A 26,101-nucleotide genomic window follows, 5' to 3' on the forward strand; every position below is an offset into this window, starting at 1 on the left:
AGCATCTCAAAACCATTTCAACATCTTTATTTGCCCTACTAATTCATACTGCAAGCATTTAAATCATGAGCATGGTGAACTAATTCATACTGCAAGCATGAGCATAGTGAACTAATTCATCAAATTCAATTTGCAAGGGTACATGGCATCAAATTCAATTTTCAAGGGTACAGGGCCAACCAGGGCATCAAATTTGCAAGGGTACAGGGCATCAAATTCAATTTGCTATGAGTAATACAAGAATCGGCGCAAGAATTCAACTACTGCAAGAACAAAAGCAAGAATCGGCGCAAGAATTCGGAGGCAGGGAGAGGGAAGGAAGAAGGGGATGGAGAGGGGAAGGAAGAGGGGAATGGAGAGAGGTTCTTACCAACGGCGATGGTGGGGACGCCTTGCTGCTCCTCTCCGCGACGGTGGCCGGCGTGCAACGCCCTCCTCCTCCTCTCGTCGACGGTGGCAACGGTGGCCGGCGCGTGACGCCCTCCCCCTCCTCTCCGCGGCGACGCCCTGCTCCTCCTTGCGCGGCACCTCTGGCGTGCAGCCAGGTCGACGACGGCACAGGGGCGTGCAGAGAGGTCGACGATGACGCGGCGGCTCGATCCGGTGTGCTAGGGTTCGGCATGCTAGGGCGCGTGAAGAGAATGTGACTGGAAGAGGATCGACACACGCGTGCGGTTAAGTCCCCACTATAGCCGAACCCCTTACTGCCGGTGCACTACCCCTTTGGTTCGCCGGGGACAAGTGTAACCCCCGGCGCACTAAGGCCCTGGTGCACCGGTAATAACCTTGGCACGGCTATACCTGGGACTTGTCCCTGTGCCAAATCAGGCCTGGCCATTTCCATTTCCTTTTTTATTTTCTTTTTCTTCATTTCTTCATTTCCTTTCTCTTTCTTTTATGTTTGTTTTCTATTCCCCCAAATCCTATACTATTTTATTTCCTTCTCTTTTCAAGATAATAACCAAGCAATATGAGTTAATTATGCATTACAAAAAAATATGAGTTATATATACATACACAAAATATTGACCAACACAATATTAATTAGTCATACATAAAATATTGGCCATGACCATATGAGTAGTTATGAATTACACAAAATATGAGTAATACATTGCAAATAAAGTTTTACATCATCGATTGAGAAGAGTGTTTCACTTTCTTCTTGCTTTTCTTGCTCGTCGTTGAATAATTTAGCCATGTGTCGTGACTTCTTCTTTTGAAGGGTCGACCTGACCTCGGTAGCGTGGTCCTGCTTCTTCTTGTGGTGTATGTTGTGTCTTCGTCCTCGGATTCTTCCATCATTGGGTCTCCGACTTGTCCTTCGAAGTCTTCCTCGTTGGCGACTCCATCCATTCCGACGATGGTCCTCTTGCCTCTCCTCACGATAACACTGCTAGGCCTGGATGGGTCGGTTATGAAGAAGCATTGGTGCACGTGTTTTGCCAGTACCCATGGCTCATTCTGCGCGGTGGCGTTCGTGGACTTTGATTTGTTGGCTTCGGGTAGAAACATGGTGGTGAAATACCGGTCTTCTTTTGTGACGCTCTTAGCCCATCTGATACGGAACATCGGCACTTTCTCCCCAGCATAGCTAAGCTCCGAGATTTCCTCGATTCTTCCGTAGTATCTAGTCTTTACGTCACCCGTCCAGGAATCCATCGTTACCCCTGAGTTCTGGTAAACACTGTTCTTGTCTTTTTCTTCCGTGTAGAATGTGTACCCATTGATATCGTACGCTTGGTAAGTCATGATGTTGGGCGCGGGGCCATGTGCCAAGGCCAATACTAGTTTATCCTTGTTAGAATCCATTGGTGGGGGATTAGCATCAATGTGGTCTTTGAACCAGCGCGCGAAAGAGGAGTTGTGCTCTCTGTATATTTCTGCTTCCGTCATCATCGGCTTGCCACTGTTCTCTATCATGGTTTTGTGCTCTTTCAACCAAGGATCGATCAAGTCAATGTGTTGTAGCGCTACTAAGTTGGCCCTGTCAAAGACGGAAGTCCGACCAGACATGTGCATGTGCAGTTCCTTCCTTCCATTTTTGTGGCCTACTCCCTCGAACCTACGGAGGTGCTTGTTTTGAGGCAAACCAACAGGGTCCTCGATGTCTAGATAATTCGTGCAGAAAGAGATGCACTCTTCGGTGAGCCAGCCCTGGACGATGCTTCCATCTGGATGTGACCTGTTACGAACGTATCCTTTAATGACCCCATTCATTCTTTCAAACGGTATCATGTTGTGTAAGAATGCCGGCCCTAGACTGATGATATCATCCATGATATGGACCAACAGATGGACCATCACATCAAAGAATGCAGGCGGGAAGTACATCTCAAGCTCACATAGGATCACCACGATCTCTTCCTGGAGCCTTGCGAGTTTCTTCACGCTTATCGACTTCCGAGTTATGACGTCGAAGAAGTTACAGAGCCCAGTCAGCGTTGCACGGACATGGTCATCCATTATACCTCGGATTGCAACCGGAAGAATCTGCGTCATCATCACGTGACAGTCATGAGACTTCATGCCGCTGAAGTTTCGTTTCTTGGGGTCCATGTATCTGCTTATTATCCCAGAGTAACCGAAGGGCACTTTGACTCCTAGAAGGCAATTGAAAAATTGATCGACCTCAGCCGAACTAAAAGTGAAGCAAGAGGGGGGACAGTAATAGTCTGGCTGCTTAATCCTTTTGCGCTTCTGACCGCCGTCCGCCTCCTCCTCCGACTGTCCCTCTTGGACTGCCGGGATCTGAAGCTCTTCCCTGATGCCCAAAACTTTCAGGTCGTGTCTTGCTTTCGGCCCATCTTTGGTCCGGTCTGGCATGTTGAGAAGAGTGCCAAGCAAGCTCTCGCACACGTTCTTTGTAATATGCATGACATCAAGGCAGTGAGGTGTATCGAGAATTTTCCAGTACGGCAATTCCCAAAACACGGACCTCCTTTTCCATACACCAATGAGCGGCGTCGTTTCCTTTTTCTTCTTCTCTCCAGGCTTTTGACGAATCTTTCCCGGCGCAGGGCACTCCTTCCAACCTTTCAGTAATGTATCGATCTCTTCGCCGCTCTTCTTACGTGGAGGTCCTCGGGGTTCATTTGTACCATCGAACAAATCTCCACGCTTTCTCCACGGGTCAGTCTTGTGTAGCCACCTTCGATGCCCCATGTAAACTGTTTTCGAAGAGCCGGGATCCTTACCAAGCTGCAAAAACATCGTCTCTTCCATGCACCTGACACATGCCTTGTGTCCATGGCACACCTGACACGAAATATAACCGTATCTGAGGTAGTCCTGCACCGCCGTGATCAACGCAGCTCTCAAAGGGAAATATTCTTTCGCGACAGCGTCCCATGTATCTACCCCTTCCTCCGCCCACAACGTTTCAAGCTCCTCCTTTAATAATTCGAGATACATGTTGATATCTGGCTATGTCGGCCCTTGAATTAGCATACTCATCTGTATGTACTTCCTCTTCATGCACAGCCAGGGTGGGAGGTTGTAGATCCATACAAACACGGGCCATGTGCTATGTGTGTTGCTCTGGTTTCCGAACGGATTGAATCCGTCCGTGCTCGCACCCAACCTGATGTTTCTGGGATCTGCCCCAAAACTTCCGAATTCATTGTCTAATGCTTTCCACTGGCATGCATCCGAAGGGTGCGTCAGCACTGGGTGCTCAATCCTCTCTTCATCATTCAACACTGCCTCCTTTCTTTCAGCGTGCCAGCGCTTGAGCTTTGCTTCCTTGCGGTCCGCGTAGAACCGTTGAAGCCGGGGGGCGAGCGGGAAGTACCACACAACTTTCCGAGGAGCTTTCTTCTTCCCTTTCTTGTACCGTTCAGCGTCACACACAGGACATTTGGTCTTGTCCACGTGCTCCTTGTGATACATGATACAGTCGTTGATGCAGGCGTGATACTTTTCGTGGGGTAAGTCGAGAGGGCACTGATACGTCTCCAACGTATCGATAATTTCTTATGTTCCATGCTTTTTTTATGACAATACCTACATGTTTTATTCACACTTTATGTCATTATTATGCATTTTCTGGAACTAACCTATTGACGAGATGCCGAAGTGCCAGTTCCTGTTTTCTGCTGTTTTTGGTTTCAGAAATCCTAGTAAGGAAATATTCTCGGAATTGGACGAAATCAACGCCTAGCATCTTATAATTCCACGAAGCTTCCAGAACACTCGAGAGGCACCAGAGGAGGGCCACAGGGGGCCCACATGTGTGGCCGGCGCGACCAAGAGGGGGGCCATGCCCCCCTACTGTGTGGTGGCCCCGTCAGCCTTCCGACTCCGCCTCTTCGCCTATAAGTTGCCTCCTGACCTAAATCTTCGAGACCGATTGACGAAACCCGAGAAAACCTTCCAGAGCCGCCGCCATCGCGAAACTCCAATTCGGGGGACAAAAGTCTCTGTTCCGGCACCCTACCGGGACGGGGAATTGCCCCCGGAAGCCATCTCCGCCGCCATCTTCACCGCCATCGCTGTCTCCATGATGAGGAGGGAGTAGTCCACCCCCGAGGCTGAGGGCTCTGCTGTAGCTATGTGGTTCATCTCTCTCTTTGTGATCTAGTTGAATATCATCTATGTGCTACTCTAGTGATGTTATTAAAGTAGTCTATTCCTCCTCCATGATGTAATGTTGACAGTGTGTGCATCATGAAGTACTTGGTATATGCTATGATTGTGATCTCTTGTAGATTATGAAGTTAACTATTACTATGATGGTATTGATGTGATCTATTCCTCCTTTCATAGCTTGTCGTTGATGGTGTGCATGCTATGTTAGTACTCGGTATAATTGCATTGGTCTATCATGCACTCTAAGGTTATTTAAATATGAACATCGAATGTTGTCGAGCTTGTTAACTCCAGCATTGAGGTGCTCTTGTAGCCCTACACAATTAGTGGTGTTCATCATCCAACAAGAGAGTGTAGAGTGGTTTTATTATGTGATCAATGTTGAGAGTGTCCACTAGTGAAAGTAGGATCCCTAGGCCTTGTTTCCAAACATCGAATCTCCGTTTGTTTACTGTTCCATTGCATGTTTACTCGCTGCCATATTTTATTCAGATTGCTATTGCCACTCATATTCATCCATATCATTTGCATCTCACTATCTCTTCGCCGAACTAGTGCACCTATACATCTGGCAAGTGTATTGGGTGTGTTGGGGACACAAGAGACTTCTTGTATCGTAATTGCAGGGTTGCTTGAGAGGGATATCTTTGACCTCTTCCTCCCTGAGTTCGATAAACCTTGGGTGATCCACTTAAGGGAAAACTTGCTGATGTTCTACAAACCTCTGCTCTTGGAGGCCCAACACTGTCTACAGGAAAAGAAGCGTGAGTAGACATCAAGCTATTTTCCAGCGCCGTTCTTAGGGGAGGAAAGGTAAAAGGTACTCACACTCCGGATCTCGGCTACTAAGCTATTTTCCGGCGCCGTTGTAAGTGCTCGAAGCTATTTCCTTTAGATCCTGCAATTGCATCTTTTTGTTTCTTGTTTTACACTAGTAAGGCATAATGGAAAACAACTATGAGATTTTTAATTTATTTCCTAAGTTAAGACATGAATTGTGTGATGCGAAAATTAAAGAACCTATGGAACCTCATTTGCATGCTAGTAGCAATGTTATTAGTATGAACGCAATCACTGCTAATGCTATGGAGAAGTCTAAGCTTGGGGAAGCTAGTTTTTATGATCTTTTTAGCTTCCCACCTTTAGGGGAGAAAATTTGCTCTGATAATACTTTATCTCCCATATGCGATAACTCTAATGATGCTTGTGATATTTTAAATCCACCTACTGCAAGTACTGCTTTCGAGATACCCATGAAAATTGTTGAACGTGTTATGGATAACCGCTATGAAGGGGATGGAACTGTCCATCCTGGAGATCATTTACTATTTTTGCATGAATTATGCGGGTTATTCAAGTGTGCATGTATCTCTATGGATGAAGTGAGGAAGAAACTATTCTCTATTTCGCTGTCTGGTAAAGCGGCGCATTGGTATAAATTGCTGAAGAATAGTCATTCTCTTGGTTGGGAGGAAATTGTATCTCTCTTTTATTCTAAATTTTATCCTCCTCATGAAGTGCATATTGATAGGAATTACATTTATAACTTTTATCCTCGTGATGGAGAGAGTATTTCCCAAGCATGGGGGAGATTGAAGTCACTAATGCTCAAATGTCCTATTCATGAGCTTCCCCGTAATGTTATTATTAATAATTTTTATGCGAGGCTTTCAGGACATCACAAGGACTATCTAGATGCCTGTTCGGAGGGATCTTTCACAAGCAAGGAGGTTGAAGCTAGGTGGGATCTTCTTGACCGGATTGAGGAGAATGCTGAAGATTGGGAGAACGACAAAGGTAAAGAGTCAGGTATAAATTATGATTATGAATGCATCGAAACTTTTATGGATACTGGTAAATTTCGAAATATGCGTGCTACCTATGGTCTTGACTCTCAAGTTGCTGCAAATCTTTATAAAGCTTTTGCCTCTCATTTTGAATTGCCTAAGAAGAATTTTGATAAGTATCATGAACCTTTTAAAGATGCTTGCATGCAGAATGAAATTGTTGTTAATGATTGCAATAAACATGCTCATACTCCTAAGAATGCTATTTCCTATAAGCATGCTAATTTTTGTGGAATGCATAGACCTTGTGGAATTAATCAAATTGAAGATGAATATTGTATCCATCATATCAATGAAAAAACTAGAAAGTGGTCTAGGGCTCTAGATGATCTTGGTAAAAAAGTTTGTGCCATCTATCCTTTTATTTGTGAACTTTGCCATAGAGCGGGTCATTTTAATTTTCAATGCTCCTCCAATGATAATTTGAACCCCATGAGTGCTGCTAATTTGTATTGTGATGATGAAATTACTCCTAATCAGCATGATGAACTTACTTTATTTTTATGGTGTGAAGAGTTATCAAGAAAAATTTCTTTGTTAGATATTAACGATCTTGATATTGATGATGTCCTGCATGGGTGTTTTTCTTATTGCCTTGATAATTGCCATACAAATACTTACATACAAAATATTTTAGAATATGACACCTTGCCAAAATATGATAGGACCGCTGTGTGTTTTAAACTTATTAATGAAAAGGAGGAATCCTCCCAAGTTTCTTCTATTGTTTCTAGAAATAAATCAGGTTATGTGGAGAAGCCTCCCTTCAAGCCTCTTCCTCCTAAAGAAAGGAACGAGGAGAAGGAAGAGAAGAAGGAGAAGAAGGGAACGAAGAAGAAGAAAAAGAAGAAGGGGATAAAGAGAAAGAAGTAACGGCATATCCCCGCGTGAATGAAATAACGATAGGTAACCATAAGTATGTTGCTCCTAATGACTATTATGATAATGAATCTGAATACAATGATCTTCCTATACCCTTTACATACATTAGTGATCATGATTTGAAAGAGCACACTACTTTTGATATTGCAAATCTCTGGGAAACTAATTCTGAAAATGATGATGTTAATAATTGCCATAGTATCAGTACTATCCATGCTTCCTCCCATAATGATATAGAAAGCTCTAAGCTTGGGGATGAGGTGTTTGAAAATCCTTTTGCTACTGATCATTATATGTTTGATACATCTCCTTCTAGTAACAATGATGGTATGATCACAGATGAACATAATGTGAAAGATAACTATTCTATTTCTTATGATAACACTGTGCCTCCGACCTTTGATGATTATTATAAAGAATGCTATGATATAGGTTATAACTATCCCTATGAAACTTGTCATAGTTATGATTGGATTGCCAAAAACAATTCCCTTAATATGCAACTTGTTTACCATGTTCAAATTCTTGATAATAATCTTGCTCCAATTACTATTAATGAGAAGAACTCTTCTTATGCCAAAATTAATGATACTTCTATGCATATGAACCATGATAAGAATGTTTTAAGTGATGGGTATATTGTGGATTTCATCAATGATGCTACTGAAAGTTATTATGAGAGAGGGAAACATGGTTATATGCATCTTAATAATATTAAGTTTCCCCTCTTTATGTTGAGAATCTTGAAATTGCGCTTGTGTTATCTTCCTATGCTTGTCACTTTGTTCTTCATGAATTCATTTGTGTACAAGATTCCTTTGCATATGATGTGGGTTAGACTTAAATGTGTTTTAAATTTGCTTCTTGATGCTCTATTTTGCTTCAACTACTATTTCTTGGGAGTGCATCATTAAAATTGCTGAGCCCATCTTAATGGCTATAAAGAAAGCACTTCTTGGGAGATAACCCATGTGTTTATTTTACTACAGTAATTTTGTTTTATATTTGAGTCTTGGAAGTTGTTACTACTGTAGCAACCTCTCCTTATCTTTATTTTATTGCATTGTTGTGCCACGTAAAGTCTTTGATAGCAAGGTTGATACTAGATTTGGATTACTGCGCAGAAACAGATTTCTGTCTGTCACGAATTTGGGCAGGATTCTCTGTAGGTAACTCAGAAAAATCTGCCAATTTACGTGAGTGATCCTCAGATATGTACGCAACTTTCATTCGATTTGAGCATTTTCATATGAGCAAGTCTGGTGCCCCTAAAAAATTCGTCTTTACGGACTATTCTGTTTTGACAGATTCTGCCTTTTATTTCACATTGCTTCTTTTGCTATGTTGGATGGATTTCTTTGATTCCATTAACTTTCAGAAGCTTTGAGCAATATCCAGAAGTTTTAAAAATGATTGTATCACCTCTGAACATGTGAATTTTTGATTATGCACTAACCCTCTAATGAGTTTGTTTTGAGTTTGGTGTGAAGGAAGTTTTCAAGGGTCAAGAGAGGAGGATGATACAATATGATCAAGAAGAGTAAAAACTCTAAGCTTGGGGATGCCCCCATGGTTCATCCCTGCATATTTCAAGAAGACTCAAGCATCTAAGCTTGGGGATGCCCAAGGCATCTCCTTCTTCATCGACAAATTATCAGGTTTCTTCTCTTGAAACTATATTTTTATTCGGTCACATCTTATGTACTTTACTTGGAGCGTTTGTTTGTTTTTATTTTTGTTTTGTTTGAATAAATTCATGCTTGTGTGGGAGAGAGACACGCTCCGCTGGTTCATATGAACACATGTGTTCTTAGCTTTTAATGTTCATGGCGAAGGTTGAAACTGCTTCGTTAATTGTTATATGGTTGGAAACGGGAAATGCTACATGTGGTAATTGGTATAATGTCTTGAATAATTTGATACTTGGCAATTGTTGTGCTCATAAGGATCATGTTTAAGCTCTTGCATCATATACTTTGCGCCTATTAGTGAAGAAATACATGAGCTTGCTAAAATTTGGTTTGCATGATTGGTCACTCTAAGGTCTAGATATTTTCTAGTAAGGGTTTGAACAACAAGGAAGACAGTGTAGAGTCTTATAATGCTTGCAATATGTTTTTATGTGAGTTTTTCTGTACCGGTTCATACTTGTGTTTGCCTCAAACAACCTTGCTAGCCTAAGCCTTGTATTGAGAGGGAATACTTCTCATGCATCCAAAATACTTGAGCCAAAAACTATGCCACTTGTGTCCACCATACCTACCTACTACATGGTATTTCTCCGCCATTCCAAAGTAAATTACTTGAGTACTATCTTTAAACACTTCAAAAGTTATTACCTCTCATTTGTGTTAATGTTTTATAGCTCATGAGGAAGTATGTGGTGTTTATCTTTCAATCTTGTTGGGCAACTTTCACCAATGGACTAGTGGCTTCATCCGCTTATCCAATAATTTTGCAAAAAGAGCTGGCAATGGGGTTCCCAGCCTCAATTAATTAACCTTCTCAATTTTACAAAAAAATAGACACTCCATGGTATGTGATTGTTGGACGGCACCCGAGGATTCAATTAGCCATGGCTTGAGAAAGTAAAGGTGGGGAGGAGTGTCATCTAAATAAAACTAAAATAAAAAGGCACTCCTTCATGGTATGAGATTGTTGGCAGGCACCCGAGGATTCGGTTAGCCATGGTTTGTGAAAGCAAAGGTTGGAAGGAGTGCCACCAAAAAATAAAAATCTTTCATGGGAGCCGCTCTTTGAAGGTCTGTCTGGCAAGGGGGTTAGAGTGCCCACTACCATTCGTTGACAACAACAAACACCTCTCAAAACTTTACTTTTATGCTCTCTTTATGTTTTCAAAATAAAAGCTCTAGCACAAATATAGCAATCAATGCTTCCCTCTGCGAAGGGCCTTTCTTCTACTTTTATGTTGAGTCAGTTTACCCATTTCTCTCTATCTTAGAAGCAAACACTTGTGTTAACTGTGCATTGATTCTTACATGCTTGCTTATTGCACTAGTTATATTGCTTTATGTTGACAAATATCCATGAGATATACATGTTACAAGTTGAAAGCAACCGCTGAAACTTAATCTTCCTTTGTGTTGCTTCAATGCCTTTACTATGAATCTATTGCTTCATGAGTTAACTCTTATGCAAGACTTATTGATGCTTGTCTTGAAAGTACTATTCATGAAAAGTCTTTGCTATATGATTCAGTTGTTTAATCATTGTATTTATCATTGCTTTGAATCACTTCATTCATCTCATTTGCTTTACAATAGTATGATCAAGATTATGTTGGTAGCATGTCACTTCAGAAATTATTCTTTTATCGTTTACCTACTCGAGGACGAGTAGGAACTAAGCTTGGGGATGCTGATACGTCTCCAACGTATCGATAATTTCTTATGTTCCATGCTTGTTTTATGACAATACCTACATGTTTTATTCACACTTTATGTCATTATTATGCATTTTCTTGAACTAACCTATTGACGAGATGCCGAAGTGCCAGTTCCTGTTTTTTGCTGTTTTTGGTTTCAGAAATCCTAGTAAGGAAATATTCTCGGAATTGGACGAAATCAACGCCCAGCATCTTATAATTCCATGAAGCTTCCAGAACACCCGAGAGGCACCAGAGGAGGGCCACATGGGGCCCACACGTGTGGCCGGCGCGGCCAAGAGGGGGGCCGCGCCCCCCTACTATGTGGTGGCCCCGTCAGCCTTCCGACTCCGCATCTTCGCCTATAAGTTGCCTCCTGACCTAAATCTTCGAGACCGATTGACGAAACCCGAGAAAACCTTCCAGAGCCGCCGCCATCGCGAAACTCCAATTCGGGGGACAGAATTCTCTGTTCCGGCACCCTGCCGGGACGGGGAATTGCCCCCGGAAGCCATCTCCACCGCCATCTTCACCGCCATCGCTGTCTCCATGATGAGGAGGGAGTAGTCCACCCCCGAGGCTGAGGGCTCTGCTGTAGCTATGTGGTTCATCTCTCTCTTTGTGATCTAGTTGAATATCATCTATGTGCTACTCTAGTGAATTTATTAAAGTAGTCTATTCCTCCTCCATGATGTAATGTTAACAGTGTGTGCATCATGAAGTACTTGGTATATGCTATGATTGTGATCTCTTGTAGATTATGAAGTTAACTATTACTATGATGGTATTGATGTGATCTATTCCTCCTTTCATAGCTTCTCGTTGACGGTGTGCATGCTATGTTAGTACTCGGTATAATTGCGTTGGCATATCATGCACTCTAAGGTTATTTAAATATGAACATCGAATGTTGTCGAGCTTGTTAACTCCGGCATTGAGGTGCTCTTGTAGCCCTACACAATTAGTGGTGTTCATCATCCAACAAGAGAGTGTAGAGTGGTTTTATTATGTGATCAATGTTGAGAGTGTCCACTAGTGAAAGTAGGATCCCTAGGCCTTGTTTCCAAACATCGAATCTCCGTTTGTTTACTGTTCTGTTGCATGTTTACTCGCTGCCATATTTTATCCAGATTGCTATTGCCACTCATATTCATCCATATCATTTGCATCTCACTATCTCTTCGCCGAACTAGTGCACCTATACATCTGACAAGTGTATTGGGTGTGTTGGGGACACAAGAGACTTCTTGTATCGTAATTGCAGGGTTGCTTGAGAGGGATATCTTTGACCTCTTCCTCCCTGAGTTCGATAAACCTTGGGTGATCCACTTAAGGGAAAACTTGCTGCTGTTCTACAAACCTCTGGTCTTGGAGGCCCAACACTGTCTACAGGAAAAGAAGCGTGAGTAGACATCAGGCACACGATTCTCTTGGCCTCAGCTAGACTACCAGGACACGTGTTCCGGGCATGAAGGAGATCTTTCACGTATTCCAGAATGTCGTCGACGCTTGTGTCCGTCCATCCGTGTTTCGCCTTCATCTGCAGCACATCGAGCACTACTCTCAAGCGGGACTCCCCCAACCCGCGACCTGAGTCATACAACGGAGTATTCGAGTCTATCTCCAGTTGCTCAAGCTTTGATTTCCGCTTGGCGCCTTTCGTCTTTTCGAGAAGCAGATCTTGAAGATGAGGGTCCCGCACGACTGAAGCTAGTGACACCTCTTCGTCGTCGTCAAGGTTATTGTCGTCGTCAAGGTTATCGTCCTGTGCGACAAACTCTTCATCGTCATCAATATCATGATTCCCTCCTTCTTGCCGGCCATTACCACCTGCTGCCGTCGCCCCATTGACCTCCGCGCCATCATCACTCATCCATTGAGTGTGTCCATGCATAAAACCATTAGTGAGCAGGTGCCCCTGCAATTTGCCTGAATAGAGGTCAAACCATTTCACTCGTTTGCATCTTCGGCACGGACACAATACCTCCATGCGATTATTTTCATACATGTCGATGATCGCGTGTTTCAGATATCTCATCATGACGCTTTCACTCATCTCGATAACCATTATCGCCTGCACGGTAAGATTATATAATTGATTAGAACCATGCATCCGATAGTAGTTTTCACGGAAAATTTCGGCATGACCTTCCTACACGGTAGGACATAGGAGCGCCAGAAATGTGCCGAAAAGGAAACTTAAAGAATCAACATTTCGGCGCAACGTTGGCAACTCATTTTCAACGCCAACACACACAAGCACAAGCACAAACACAATATATATATATATATATATATATATATATATATATATGCCACACACGAGCTTTTGCTTCAAATGTCCAATATACGCCGATTTTATTCCTCAATTTGTTCATTAATCACCTATTTGTTTGATATATTCGTCAACGAGATCGAGACGTCGCGCCACGACCACGGCGTATGGAAGCCGATTTTCTAGATCTAGATCTAGATTGAGCGGTCAATGCGGGATAGTAGATCTAGATCTACATAGGGGGATGTGGGAGATGCATGTAGGAAGGGAAGATTTGCTCAAAAAAATATGATTTTGTTTGGTAAAATTAGATAAATTGGGGAAAAATGAGGAGTGGAGTAATGGTAGTGGGGGGAGTGGATGTTGAGCAGAAATAACTGCCTAGGTTACTGCCGGCGCACCAGGGCATGGGTGCGCCGGCAGCACATAGCCCATTCGGCTATATCTCCTGCGGGCCAGGCCCAAGAATTATTGTCGGCGCACCAACCCAGGGGCGCGCCGGCAACAGTAAATTTCCACCGGCGCGCCCCTGGGCTGGTGCGCCGGTAATGATTCTTGGGCCTGGCCCGAATCGTGCGAGCCCATGCCAAAACTTGTCCCCGGCACGTCAAATCATGTGGTGCGCCGGCAGTACGCCTGCATCGCCGGCGCGGCGGAAATGTGGTGCGCCGGCACCTCCTTCCACCGGCGCACGTCCAAGGTGGTGCGTCGGCACCACTTGCCTCCACCTATAGGCTTTTTCCTAGTAGTGAAGATCTAAACATGATAGTACAAGAGGAGAAGACAACCATCTAGCTACTGCTATGGACCCATAGTCCAAGGATGAACTACTCACGCATCAGTCCGGAGGCGGGCATGGTGATGTAGAGCCCTCCGGTGATGATTCCCCTCTCCGGCAGGGTGCCGGAGGCGATCTCCTGAATCCCCCGAGATGGGATTGACGGCGGCGGCATCACAGTAAGTTTTCTCGTATCGTGGCTCTCGGTACTAGGGTTTTCACGACGGAAGGATTATATAGGCGAAGGGGCAGATTCGGGGGATGCTCGAGGGGCCCACCCCATAGGGCGGCGCGGCCAGGGGTGGGGCCGCGCCCCCCTAGAGTGTGGCCGCCTCGTCGCCCCTCTTCGTCTCCTCTTCGGACTTCTGGAAGGCTCCGTGGAAAATAAGGCCGTGGGCTTTTGTTTCTTCCAATTTCGAGAATATTTCCTACGTAGGATTTCTGAAACCAAAAACAGCAGAAAACAGGAACTGGCGCTTCGGCATCTTGTTAATAGGTTAGTGCCGGAAAATGCATCAAAATGATATAAAGTGTATATAAAACATGTGAGTATTGTCATAAAACTAGCATGGAACATAAGAAATTATAGATACGTTTGAGACGTATCAAGCATCCCCAAGCTTAGTTCCTACTCGCCCTCGAGTAGGTAAACGATAACAAGGATAATTTCTGAAGTGACATGCTACTATCATAATCTTGATCAATACTATTGTAAAGCATATGAGATGAATGAAGTGATTCAAAGCAATGGTAAAGATAATGACTAAACAACTGAATCATATAGCAAAGACTTTTCATGAATAGTACTTTCAAGACAAGCATCAATAAGTCTTGCATAAGAGTTAACTCATAAAGTAATAAATTCTTAATAGAAGATTTTGAAACAACACAAGAGAAGATATAAGTTTCAGCAGTTGCTTTCAACTTCAACATGTATATCTCATGGATAATTGTCAACACAAAGTAATATGATTAGTGTAAATAAGCAAGTATGTAGGAATGAATGCACACAGTTGACACAAGTGTTTGCTTCTAAGATGAAAGAAGTAGGTAAACTGACTCAACATAAAGTAAAAGAAAGGCCCTTCGCAGAGGGAAGCAGGGATTACTCATGTGCTAGAGCTTTTATTTTGAAAACATGGAAACAATTTTGTCAACGGTAGTAATAATTCATATGTGTTATGCATAAAACATCCTATAAGTTGCAAGCCTCATGCATCGAATACCAATAGTGCTCACACCTTGTCCTAATTAGCTCAGATTTCCATGGATTATCATTGCATTACATATGTTTCAACCAAGTGTCACAAAGAGGTACCTCTATGCCACCTGTACAAAGGTCCAAGGAGATAGATCGCATTTGATCTCTCAATTTTGATAGATCTCAACTTGAGGACATCCATACCGGGACAACATAGAAAACAGATAATGGACTCCTCTTTTATGCTTTAAGCATTCAACAACAGATAATATTCTCATAAGAGATTTGAGGATTAATGTCCAAGCTGAAACTTCCACCATGATACATGGCTTTGGTTGGCGGCCCAAAGTTCTTCTCTAACAATATGCATACTCAAACCATTTAACTCATGGAAAATCTCCCTTACTTCAGACAAGACGAACATGCGTAGCAACTCACATGATATTCAACAAAGGTGTGACAGGTTGATGGCGTCCCCAGATAACATGGTTACCGCTCAACAAGCAACTTATAAGAACTAAGATACATAAGCAACACATTCTTTACTACAATACTTTTTTAGGCTACTTTCCCATGAGCTATGTATTGCAAAGACAAAGAATGAATTTTTAAAGGTAGCACGCAAGCAATTTACTTTGGAATGGCAGAAAAATACCACATAGTAGGCAGTTATGGTGGACACAAATGGCATAGGTTTTGGCTCAAGGTTTTGGATGCACGAGAAGCATTCCCTCTCAGTACAAGGCTTTGGCTAGCAAGGTTGTTTGAAGCAAACACAAGTATGAACCGGTACAGCAAAACTTACATAAGAACATATTGCAAGCAATATAAGACTCTACACTGTCTTCCTTGTTGCTCAAACACTTTTACCAGAAAATATCTAGACTTTAGAGAGACCAATCATGCAAACCAAATTTCAACAAGCTCTACGGTAGTTCTCCACTAATAGGTTTAAACCACATGATGCAAGAGCTTAAACATGATCTACTTGAGAGCTCAAAACAATTGCCAAGTATCAAATTATTCAAGACAACATACCAATTACCACATGAAGCATTTTCTGTTTCCAACCAAATAACAATAAATGAAGCGGCTTTCAACTTTGGCCATGAACATTAAAAGTAAAACTAAGAACACCAGTGTTCAATATGAAAAAGCGGAGCGTGTCTCTCTCCCACACAAGGAATGCTAGGATCCGAATTTATTCAAACACAAACAAAAATAAAAGCACACAGACGCTCCAAGTAAAGCACATAATATGTGACGGAATAAAAATATAGTTTCACTAGAGGTGACCTGATAAGTTGTTGATGAAGAAGGGGATGCCTTGGGCATCCCCAAGCTTAGATGCTTGAGTCTTCTTGAAATATGCAGGGATGATCCACGGGGGCATCCCCAAGCTTAGACTTTTCACTCTTCTTGATCGTATTATATCACCCTCCTCTCTTGATCCTTGAAAACTTCCTCCACACCAAACTCAAAACAATCTCATTAGAGGGTTAGTGCATAATCAAAAATTCACATGTTCAGAGAGGACACAATCATTCCCAACACTTCTGGACATTACCCAAGGCTACTGAAAGTTAATGGAGCAAGGAAATCCACTCAACACAGTAAAAGAGGCAATGTGAAATAAAAGGCAGAATCTGTCAAAACAGAACAGTCCGTAAAGATGAATTTTTTAGAGGCACTTAACATGCTCAGATGAAGAAGCTGAAATTGAATGAAAGTTGCGTACATATCTGAGGATCACTCATAAATTTTCGCAGATTTTTCTGAGTTTCCTACAGAGAGATCTACTCAAATTCGTGATAGCTAGAAATCTGTTTCTGCGCAGAAATCCAAATCTAGTATCAACCTTACTATCAAAGACTTTACTCGGCACAACAATGCAATAAAGTAAAGATACAAAGGTATTGCTACAGTATTAACAAGCACCTTGACTCAAATATAAAACAAAAATTGCAGAAGTAAAATAATGGGTTGTCTCCCATAAGCGCTTTTCTTTAACACCTTTCAGCTAGGCGCAGAAAGTGTATATCAAGTAACATCAAGAGAAGTAGCATCAACAGAGGAGTTGGGAGTTTTCTCAACAATGCATTGTATCTTATCTATGTAAGTTTCACAGGCTCCTCTTTCATTACTTTTAGGCTTACTATCCTCCTCAAATAAATTTTCAGGAGCAATCCAATCAAAATTCTTTTCTAGTGCCTCATGCATTCCTATGAGCTTATAAGGTATTGGTACTTTAATCTCCCCCTCACAATTGACTTTATTAGTGTACTTTAGTCTATCTTTTTCCATCTTTTCAAGGGTATTTGCAAAATTGGTATAAAAGCCAGGCATCTTATGTTGAATAAAAACTTTTCTAGCTTCTCTAGCTACATCAACAAATTCTTTAAGAAGGGTTTCTAAAACAAAATCTTTCTTCTCTCCTTCTTCCATATCAGAGAGTGTAAGAAACATATGTTGCATTATAGGGTTAAGATTAACAAATCTAGCTTCCAACATGTGTACTAAAGAGGCAGTAGCAATTTCATAAGTAGGAGCAAGTTCTACCAAGGGTCTATCTCTTCAAAATCTTTAACTGTACTAACATGAGTGAAAAAATTCTTCTATATTATCTCTTCCAATGATAGACCCACGCCCTACTGATATATCTTTCAAAGTGAACTTAGGGGGAAGCATGATGAAATAAACAAAATGTAAATAAAGTAAATGCAAGTAACTAATTTTTTGTGTTTTTATATAAAGAAAGCAAACAAGACAGAAAATAAAATAAAGTAAAGCAAGACAATAAACAAAGTAAAGAGATTGGATGTGAGAGACTCCCCTTGAAGCGTGTCTTGATCTCCCCGGCAACGACGCCAGAAATTTATTTGCTGGCGTGCAGTTGACGTGGGAGTTAGAAATCTCTGTGGTGCAATTTTCCTTCACGTCCCCGGCAACGGCGCCAGAAATTTAGCTTGATGACGCGTGAAGCACACGTCCGTTGGGAACCCCAAGAGGAAGGTGTGATGCGTATAGCAGCAAGTTTCCCTCACTAAGAAACCAAGGTTTATCGAACCAGTAGGAGATGAAGGCCACGTGAAGGTTGTTGGTGAAGGAGTGTAGTGCGGCGCAACACCAGGGATTCCGGCGCCAACGTGGAACCTGCACAACACAATCAAAATACTTTGCCCCAACTTAACAGTGAGGTTGTCAATCCCACCGGCTTGCTGTAAACAAAGGATTAAACGTATGGTGTGGAGAATGATGTTTGTTTGCAAAGAACAGAAGAGAACAATGACTGCAGTAGATTGTATTTCAGATGTAAAAAATGGACCGGGGTCCACAGTTCACTAGTGGTGTCTCTCCAATAAGATAAATAGCATGTTGGGTGAACAAATTACAGTTGGGCAATTGACAAATAGAGAGGGCATAACTATGCGCATACATATCATGATGACCACTATGAGTTTCACTTAGGGCATTACGAAAAAGAACATAGACCGCTATCCAGCATGCATCTATGCCTAAAAAGTCCACCTTCGGGTTAGCATCCGCACCCTTCTAGTATTAAGTTGCAAACAATAGACAATTGCATTAAGTATTGTGCGTAATGTAAACAATACAAATATCCTTAGACAAAGCATTGATGTTTTATCCCTAGTGGCAACAACACATCCATAACCTTAGAACTTTCTGTCACTGTCCCAGATTCAATGGAGGCATGAACTCACTATCGAGCATAAATACCCCCTCTTGGAGTCACAAGTATCAACTTGGCCACAGCCTCTACTAGCAAAGGAGAGCATGCAAGATCATAAACAACACATATATGATAGATCAATAATCAACTTGACATAGTATTCCATATTCATCGGATCCCAACAAACACAACATGTAGCATTACAAATAGATGATCTTGATCATGATATGCAGCTCACAAGATCTAAACATGATAGTACAAGAGGAGAAGACAACCATCTAGCTACTGCTATGGACCCATAGTCCAAGGATGAACTACTCACGCATCAGTCCGGAGGCGGGCATGGTGATGTAGAGCCCTCTGGTGATGATTCCCCTCTCCGGCAGGGTGCCGGAGGCGATCTCCTGAATCCCTCGAGATGGGATTGACGGCGGCGGCGTCACAATAACCTTTCTCGTATCGTGGCTCTCGGTACTAGGGTTTTCGCGACGGAAGGATTATATAAACGAAAGGGCAGAGTCGGGGGACGCTCGAGGGGCCCACCCCATAGGGCGGAGCGGCCAGGGATGGGGCCGCGCCTTCCTAGGGTGTGGCCGCCTCGTCTCCCCTCTTCGTCTCCTCTTCGGACTTCTGGAAGGCTCCGTGGAAAATAAGACCGTTGGCTTTTGTTTCTTCCAATTCCGAGAATATTTCCTGTGTAGGATTTCTGAAACCAAAAATAGCAGAAAACAGGAACTGGCGCTTCGGCATCTTGTTAATAGGTTAGTGCCGGAAAATGCATCAAAATGATATAAAGTGTATATAAAACATGTGAGTATTGTCATAAAACTAGCATGGAACATAAGAAATTATAGATACGTTTAAGACGTATCAGTAGTCCACGTCGCCGAGGTAGTCAGCGCGGCGGCGTGCGTCAGACTCTCACGTCCCGAATGAAATCCAATTGTAGGAGTTCAGCGCGTATGCCTGATCCTCCCGCAGATCCGGCAGCAAGATCGCTCGGTGGTGGCGCACCTCGTCCCGCTGCTCTCGGCCCTCGCGCGGCAGGGGGGGTGGTGACCGGCACGCGCCTCGAGTTGACGTATGATACGTCTCAAACGTATCTATAATTTCTTATGTTCCATGCTACTTTATTGATGATACTCACATGTTTTATACATACTTTATGTCATATTTATGCATTTTCCGGCACTAACCTATTAACAAGATGCCGAAGAGCCAGTTGCTGTTTTCTGCAGTTTTTGGTTTCAGAAATCCTAGTAAGGAAATATTCTCGGAATTGGACGAAATCAACGCCCAGGATCTTATTTTTCCACGAAGCTTCCAGAAGTCCGAGAGGGAAACGAAGTGGGGCGACGAGGCGCCCACACAACAGGGCTGCGCGGCCCTAGCGTGTGGGGCCCTCGTGGCGCCCTCTGACCTACCCTTCCGCCTACTTAAGCCTTCGTCGATAATAGTTCCAGTACTGAGAGCCATGATACGGAAAACCTTCCAGAGACGCCGCCGCCGCCAATCCCATCTCGGGGGATTCAGGAGATCGCCTCCGGCACCCTGCCGGAGAGGGGAATCATCTCCCGGAGGACTCTTCAGTGCCATGGTCGCCTCCGGAGTGATGTGTGAGTAGTTCACCCCTGGACTATGGGTCCATAGCAGTAGCTAGATGGTCGTCTTCTCCTAATTGTGCAATCATTGTTGGATCTTGTGAGCTGCCTAACATGATCAAGATCATCTATCTGTAATGCTACATGTTGCGTTTGTTGGGATCCGATGAATAATGAATGCTATATTATGTTGATTATCAATCTATCATCTATGTGTTGTTTATGATCTTGCATGCTCTCCGTTATTAGTAGAGGCTCTGGCCAAGTCGTTACTTGTAACTCCAAGAGGGAGTATTTATGCTCGATAGTGGGTTCATGCCTCCATTAAATCTGGGACAAAGGATGAAAGTTCTAAGGTTGTGGATGTGCTGTTGCCACTAGGGATAAAACATCAATGCTATGTCTAAGGATGTATTTGTTGATTACATTACGCACCATACTTAATGCAATTGTCTGTTGTTTGCAACTTAATACTGGAGGGGGTTCGGATGATAACCTGAAGGTGAACTTTTTAGGCATAGATGCATGCTGGATAGCGGTCTATGTACTTTGTCGTAATGCCCAATTAAATCTCACACTACTCATCATAACATGTATGTGCATTGTCATGCCATCTTTATTTGTCAATTGCCCAACTGTAATTTGTTCACCGAACATGCTATTTATCTTATGGGAGAGACACCACTAGTGAACTGTGGACCCCGGTCCATTCTTTTACATCGAATACAATCTACTACAATACTCGTTCTACTGTTTTCTGCAAACATCATCATCCACACTATACATCTAATCCTTTGTTACAGCAAGCCGGTGAGATTGACAACCTCACTATTAAGTTGGGGCAAAGTACTTTGGTTGTGTTGTGCAGGTTCCACGTTGGCGCCGGAATCCCTGGTGTTGCGCCGCACTACACTCTGCCGCCATCAACCTTCAACGTGCTTCTTGACTCCTACTGGTTCGATAACCTTGGTTTCTTACTGAGGGAAAAACTTGCCGCTGTACGCATCATACCTTCCTCTTGGGGTTCCCAACGGACGTGTGCTTTACCATCACAAGCAGCAAGGCTTTTTCTGGCGCCGTTGCCGGGGAGATCAAGACACGCTGCAAGGGGAGTCTCCACTTCCAATCTCTTTACTTTGTTTTTGTCTTGCTTTATTTTATTTACTACTTTGTTTGCTGCACTAAAACAAAACACACAAAAATTAGTTGCTAGCTTTACTTTATTTACTATCTTGTTTGCGTTCTCAATATTAAAAACACAAAAAATTTAGTTACTTGCATTTACTTTATCTAGTTTGCTTTATTTACTATTGCTAAAATGGGTACTCCTGAAAATACTAAGTTGTGTGACTTCACAAACACAAATAATAATGATTTCTTATGCACACCTATTGCTCCACCTGCTACAACAGCAGAATTCTTTGAAATTAAACCTGCTTTACTAAATCTTGTTATGAGAGAGCAATTTTCTGGTGTTAGTTCTGATGATGCTGCTGCCCATCTTAATAATTTTGTTGAACTTTGTGTAATGCAAAAGTATAAGGATGTAGATGGTGACATTATAAAATTAAAATTATTTCCTTTCTCACTAAGATGAAGAGCTAAAGATTGGTTGCTATCTCTGCCTAAGAATAGTATTGATTCATGGACTAAATGTAAGGATGCTTTCATTGGTAGATATTATCCTCCTGCTAAACTTATATCTTTGAGAAGTAGCATAATGAATTTTAAACAGTTGGATAATGATCATGTTGCCCAAGAATGGGAAAGAATGAAATCTTTGGTTAAAAATTGCCCAACCCATGGACTGACTACTTGGATGATCATCCAAACCTTTTATGCAGGACTGAATTTTTCTTCATGGAACCTATTGGATTCAGCTGCTGGAGGTACTTTTATGTCCATCACTCTAGGCGCCGCAACAAAGCTTCTTGACAATATGATGATTAATTACTTTGAATGGCACACGGAAAGAGATCCACAAGGTAAGAAGGTAAATTCTGTCGAAGAAACCTCTTCCTTGAGTGATAAGATTGATGCTATTATGTCAATGCTTGTGAATGGTAGGACAAATGTTGATCCTAATAATGTTCTGTTAGCTTCATTGGTTGCTCAAGAAGAACATGTTGATGTGAACTTCATTAAAAATAATAATTTCAACAACAATGCTTATCGGAACAATTCTAGTAACAACTATAGGCCATATCCTTATAATAATGGTAACGGGTATGGTAATTCTTATGGGAATTCTTACAACAATAATAGTAATACACCCCCTGGACTTGAAGCCATGCTTAAAGAATTTATTAGCGCACAAACTGCTTTTAACAAATCTGTTGAAGAAAAGCTTGGGAAAATTGATGTACTTGCTTCTAAAGTCGATAGTCTTGCTGCTGATGTTGATCTTTTGAAATCAAAAGTTATGCCTAATGAAAATAAATATATTAAGTCATTTGCTACAGCAAACTCCATCCAAGTTATAATTAATGAGAATATTAGATTGATGGCTGAATTGCGTGCTAGGTGGGAAAAAGAAGAAAATGCTAAAGATAACAATGTAGCTAAAGTTTGGACTATTACCACCACTAGTAATGCTAATGCTTCACATGTTGCTGCACCTCCTACTATTAATGGTAAAATAATTGGTGTTGGCAATGTTTCCACTTCTAATGCAAAGCCTGCAAAACTGCCGGAACCTGCTAAAACTGCTGAAACTGCTTGTGATAAAACTGCTGAAATTTTTTCTAATGTTGGGGATAATGATCCCATTGCTTTAGATCATAATGGTTTAGATTTTGATGATTGTCACATCTCTGAAGTTATAAAGTTCTTACAAAAACTTGCTAAAAGTCCTAATGCTAGTGCTATAAATTTGGCCTTTACAAAACATATTACAAACGCTCTCAAAAAAGCTAGAGAAGAGAAATTAAATCGTGAAGCTTCTATTCCTAGGAAGTTAGAGGATGTTTGGGAGCCCATCATTAAGATGAAGGTCAATGATTTTGATTGTAATGTTTTATGTGATCTTGGTGCAAGTATTTCCGTTATGCCTAGGAAAATCTATAATATGCTTGACTTGCCACCATTAAAAAATTGTTATTTGGATGTTAATCTTGCTGATAATTCTACAAAGAAACCTTTGGGGAGGGTTGATAAAGTTTGCATTATGGTTAACAATAACCTTGTCCCCGTTGATTGTGTTGTCTTGGATATTGAATGCAATGCATCTTGTCCCATTATATTGGGAAGACCTTTTCTTCGAACTATTGGTGCTGTTATTGATATGAAGGAAGGTAATATTAAATATCAATTTCCTCTCAAGAAAGGTATGGAACACTTCCCTAGAAAGAGAATGAAGTTACCTTTTGATTCTATCATTAAAACAAATTATGATGTTGATGCTTCGTCTCTTGATGTTACTTGATACACACTTTCTGTGCCTAGCTGAAAGGCGTTAAAGAAAAGCGCTTATGGGAGACAACCCATGATTTTACTTCTGCATTTTTGTTTTATATTTGGGTCTTGGAAGTTGTTACTACTGTAGCAACCTCTCCTTTTCTTTATTTTACTGCATTGTTGTGCCAAGTAAAGCTTTGATAGTAAGGTTCATACTAGATTTGGATTACTACGCAGAAACAGATTTCTTGCTGTCACGAATTTGTTCAGTAGGCTCTGTAGGTAACTCAGAAAATTCTGCCAATTTACGTGAGTGATCCTCAGATATGTACGCAACGTTCATTCAATTTGAGCAAGTCTGGTGCACCTAAAAAAATCGTCTTTGCGGACTGTTCTGTTTTGACAGATTCTGCCTTTTATTTCGCATTGCCTGTTTTGCTATGCTTGATGGATTTATTTATTCCATTAACTTTCAGTAACTTTGTGCAATGTCCAGAAGTGTTAACAATGATTATGTCACCTCTGAACATGTGAATTTTGATTATGCACTAAACCTCTAATGAGTTGTTTTGAGTTTGGTGTGGAGGAAGTTTTCAATGATCAAGAGAGGAGGATGATACAATATGATCAAGGAGAGTGAAAGCTCTAAGCTTGGGGATGCCCCCGTGGTTCATCCCTGCATATTTCAAGAAGACTCAAGCATCTAAGCTTGGGGATGCCCAAGGCATCCCCTTCTTCATCGACAACATTATCAGGTTCCTCTAGTGAAACTATATTTTTATTCCATCACATCTTATATGCTTTACTTGGAGCGTCTGTATGTTTTTATTTTGTTTTGTTTGAATAAAGTTGGATCCTAGCATTCATTGTGTGGGAGAGAGACACGCTCCGCTGTTGCATATGGACAAATATGTCCTTAGGCTTTACTCATAATGTTCATGGTGAAGGTTGAAACTGCTTCGTTAATTGTTATATGGTTGGAAACGGGAAATGCTACATGTGGTAATTGGTAGAATGTCTTGAATAATTTGATACTTGGCAATTGTTGTGCTCATATAGATCATGTTTAAGCTCTTGCATCATATACTTTGCACCTATTAGTGAAGAAATGCATAGAGCTTGCTAAAATTTGGTTTGCATGATTGGTCTCTCTAAGGTCTAGATATTTTCTAGTAAGGGTCGAACAACAAGGAAGACAGTGTAGAGTCTTATAATGCTTGCAACATGTTTTTATGTGAGTTTTGCTGTACCGGTTCATACTTGTGTTTGTTTCAAATAACCTTGCTAGCCTAAGCCTTGTATTGAGAGAGATTATTTCTCGTGCATCCAAAATCCTTGAGCCAAAAACTATGTCATTTGTGTCCACCATACCTACCTACTACATGGTATTTCTCCGCCATTCCAAAGTAAATTGCTTGAGTGCTACCTTTAAATTTCTATCCTTTCTCTTTGCAATATATAGCTCATGGGACAAATAGCCTAAAAACTATTGTGGTATTGAATATGTACTTATGTATGTTATTTCTTATTAAGTTGCTTGTTGTGCGATAACCATGTTCCTGGGGACGCCATCAACTACTCTTTGTTGAATATCATGTGAGTTTCTATGCATGTTCGTCTTGTCTGAAGTAAGGGTGATTTATCATGAGTTGAATGGTTTGAGTATGCATATTGTTAGAGAAGAACATTGGGCTGCTAACTAAAGCCATGATCCATGGTGGAAGTTTCAGTTTTGGACAACAATCCTCAATCTCTTATGAGAATATTATTTGTTGTTGAATGCTTATGCATTAAAGGGGAGTCAATTATCTGTTGTCTATGTTGTCCCGGTATGGATGTCTAAGTTGAGAATAATCAAAAGCAAGAAATCCAATGCGAGCTTTCTCCTTAGACCTTTGTACAGGCGGCATAGAGGTACCTGATACGTCCAATTTGCATCACTATTTTGTATCATAATTTGCTGCTATTCATTGATATATTTCATATTTGGACATAATACTTATGTTATTTTATCTATTTTGCATGTTTCATCATTATTGGAGGATCGAGCACCGGAGCCAGGATTCTGCTGGAAAAAGCACCGTCAGAACGCAATATTTCGGAAGATCAACTGTGGAAGGAAATTATACCAAAAATCCTATTTTTCCAGATGACGAAGGAAGCCAGAAGGGGGAGTCGAGGGGACCTAAGGTGGGCCCAGACCACAGGCCGGCGCGGCCCATGGCCTGGTCGCGCCGCCTGGTGAGGAGGGGGGCCCACAGCCCCTCTCGCCTCCTTTTCTTCGCGAAATCCTTCGTCCCGAAGACCTAAGCCACAAAGGGTACCTCGCGAAGAGTTACAGCCGCCTCTGCGGGGCGGAGAACGCCAGAGAGAAAAGAGCACTCCGGCGGGCTGAGATCCGCTGGGGAAATTCCCTCCGGGAGGGGAAATCGACGCCATCGTCACCGTCATCGAG

This window comes from Lolium perenne, chromosome 4, assembly GCF_019359855.2.
Source record: "Lolium perenne isolate Kyuss_39 chromosome 4, Kyuss_2.0, whole genome shotgun sequence".
Taxonomy (NCBI): Eukaryota; Viridiplantae; Streptophyta; class Magnoliopsida; order Poales; family Poaceae; genus Lolium; species Lolium perenne.